This window comes from Sorex fumeus, unplaced genomic scaffold (assembly GCF_029834395.1).
Source record: "Sorex fumeus unplaced genomic scaffold, SorFum_2.1 ptg000024l, whole genome shotgun sequence".
Classification (NCBI taxonomy): domain Eukaryota; kingdom Metazoa; phylum Chordata; class Mammalia; order Eulipotyphla; family Soricidae; genus Sorex; species Sorex fumeus.
The window spans coordinates 56,704,063-56,707,495 of NW_026606081.1; positions in this window are offsets into that span (position 1 = coordinate 56,704,063).

The window sequence follows — 3,433 nt, forward strand, 5'->3', positions numbered from 1 at the left end:
GGGGTGAAAAGGCTGAGCAGGCCTGGAGGCGACTCAGGTGTTGGGGTGCAGGCGGAAGGTGTGAGACGGGGCAGCGTGGAGTCAGGGGAGTGTCAGCCACGAGCAGTGGGGGACTCTGCACCCCGGATTCTGGCTCAGCGCTGAGTCCATCCTGGGAGGACCCTGCCTCAGCATTTCCTCCAGCCTCTCCCTGCGAGGTGCTGCTGGGGTGTGTGCAGAGATATCAGAGCCCTCCATGGCCCTGCAGCTCTCGGGCACTGCTGCCACACGAACTCGTTCCAGACGGCGGAAATGGGAACCTGAGCGGGGCGAGGAGAACATTCCAGAATCCAGGCAGAGAGCGGCTGGGGGCACACGGAAGCCCAAAGCAGCAGCGAGGCAGAAGCTCTGGAAGAAAAGCCTGTTCCAGGTGCTTACCCCCGTCCCCCGTCCCCTGTCCCTGTCCCCTGCCCCGTCCCTGCTCACTGCAGGAAAGGGTCAAGTAGACCCAAGTCAACGAGGAACCGCGGAGCGCTCGGGGGCCCACAGAGGCTGCAGAGCTCAGCCACAGGGTTCTGTCTTTCCTGCCTCCACACACGGGGTCCCTGAAAGTCCTCGGCTGCCAAGGGCTCAGCATCTGATGTGGCCCAGAACCCTCCCCAGTGAAGACCTTCTCCCCTGGACACAACAGGAAAATAATTACAAGCAAGTGATTAACTCTGACGCTGCCTAAGGCCATGGGAGCAGTTGGGGGCCAACAAGCCAGAGTCCAACGGAGACGGAAAGGAGCTGCACACACAGGAGCTACACATGGAAGGAGTTGCACACGGGTAGGAGCTGCACACAGGAAGGAGACGCACATGGAAGGAACTGCATACAGAAGGAGCTGCACATGGGAAGAAACTGCACATGGGAAGGAGCTGCACATGAAGGAGCTGCACACAGGAAGGAGACGCACATGGAAAGCAGACACACACAGGAAGGAGCTGCACACGGGAAGGAGACACACATGGGAAGAAGCTGCACACGGGAAAGAGAGGCACACGGGAAGGAGATGCACAGGGTAATGAGGCACACTCAGTAATGAGACACACAAGCTGCACATGGGAAGGAGATGCACACGCAGAGGAGACACACATGGGAAGGAGTTGCGCATGGGAAGGAGCTGCACACGGGAAGGAGCTGCACATGGGAAGGAACTGCACACGGGGAGGAGCTGCACATGGGAAGGAACTGCACACGGGGAGGAGCTGCACATGGGAAGGAGATGCACACGGGAAGGAGCTGCACACGGGAAAGAGCTGCACATGGGAAGGAGCTGCACACGGGAAGGAGACGCACAGGGTAATGAGGCACACTCAGTAATGAGACACGCATGGGAAGAAGCTGCACACGAGAAGGAGATGCACGCGGGAAGGAGCTGCACACAGGAAGGAGCTGCACACGGGGAGGGGACACACATGAGAAGGAGCTGCACACGGGGAGGAGCGGCACACGGGGAGGGTATGCACGTGCATAACCAGGCAGAGGCCACGCGCTCACGGGCCGGACTCAGGCTGGGCCTCGTGGGGACAGGGAGGCAAGTGAGCAGGCACCGCAATTAAACGCAGATTTCTGTGGGTTGTTATGCAATGATATTGTACTTATATCCAAATGGGACGGCCACGTGACTGCCAGGCTAGGCCTCGGCAATTATGTCTTTATGCCGTAATTACACAGCACCACCAAATTACAGAAATTAGGGGTGGAGAACAAAAATGCTGCTAATGAAACTTGTTTTCGTTTGAGGTTTTCTTCCGAGCCGGTCAGAGTGCCCGCGACTGTTTCCCAACAGCGCTCGGCACGAAGGGAGAGGCCGGGGCCACGCGAGAAGGCCAGGAGGAGCACCGGCCCCCGTAGGCCATGGGCCTCTGGGGAGACCGGCTAAGTTTGGACTCAGCCAAGTCGAGCGTCAAACTCGGGCAGGACGGCGGGAGGGTGCTGGCCTGGCACATGGCCGCCCCTGTTCCGTCCCGGGCACCCCACACGGGCCCAAGCACTGCCAGGCGCAGTCCCTAAGCAAATCATGAATGAAACTCTGGGCCCTTGTACCCTGGCCAGCCTGCTCGGGCCCAGAGCCTCTGTGTCCTCCCCCAAAGGGGGACAGGGGTGGGCACTCTCGGGGGCCATTGTCCATGAGGCTGCCCCCAGGGAGTCAGGCCTGGAAGCTCCCACCCGCGATACTGCCCAGCAAGGTGCCCTGAGATTGAGGAAACCACTCGCTGCCCTCAGCTGCCCCGAGGGACCCACAGGAGCACATGTGTGGGCACCGCAGCCCCGCACGCTCCCTGCCCACCTGCCTCTGGCCGCCTCGCAGTGCTGTGCACACAGGGACCGGGGGTTGGGGGGAGATGGGGGGCCGGGTGCGATGGCAGCCCCCATCCCACGGGGCTCCGCGTCTACCCAGGCGCCCTGACCTCAAGTCAGCCAGAGACAGGCAACAGGTTATGGCTGCCCACAGGCTCCCGAGAGTGAGGGACACCCAGATGGGCCCGGACTCTCCACCCACACCCCTGGATGGTCCCCGCAGAACCAGGCACCAGAGAACCCTCTGGGTGCCCGCATCAACGGCCCGCCTCCTGTCCCTCACTCCTGCCCTGCGGCCCCAGTGGCCTAAACATTCCCTACGACTCAGCTCAGGAAAGTGTCAGGAGGTTTGGGTGTGTGGCTGGGGCTCCTGGACCCAGGGTCTCTTCTCTTCCCTCTGGTTTTCGTCTGGGGGAGATGCTTGGGAGTCAAGAGAGAGGGAGAGAGGGAGAGAGAGAGAGAGAGAGAGGAGAGGAGAGGGAGAGAGAGATGGGAAGGAGAGAGAGGCAAGAAGGAGGGAGAGAGGGAGAGAGAACACAGGAAAGAAAGGGAGAGAGGGAGGGAAGGCACTTGCCTTGCACACAGAACAGGCTTGATCCCCAGAACCCCATATGTGCCCCCCAGCACCCATATGTCCCCCCCCCAGAACTACCAGGCATGGCCCAAAGACCACAGAGGGGAGGGGAGGAAGCACTGACGCCCCAGAAGCAGAGAACCTGGATTCCTCCCAGACTTTCTCACAGCCACAGTCACTTGGCCAGTGCCCGTCCCAGGCATCGTGCTCCGTTCCCCAGCTTCGCTGGGTCCTCTCAGCAGCCAGCCCCACAACACTCTGCCCTGCTCACCTCGCCCCTTCCTCTGCGCTGCAGGGCTCTGCTGACAGGAGCCAGAGCAGAGCCAGAACTGCCAAGCATCTCCCCCAGACGAAAACCAGAGGGAAGAGAAGAGGCCCCGGGTCCAGGAGCCCCAGCCACACGCCCAAACCTCCAGATGTCTGGAGCGTCCTAAGTCGGTGGGCGGGAATGAGGGCTGATTGCGCACCCGGGTGGGTGTCAGGTGGGGTGTGCTCAAAGGTCCAACTGAGACTGTATGTGCAAACATGCACGCT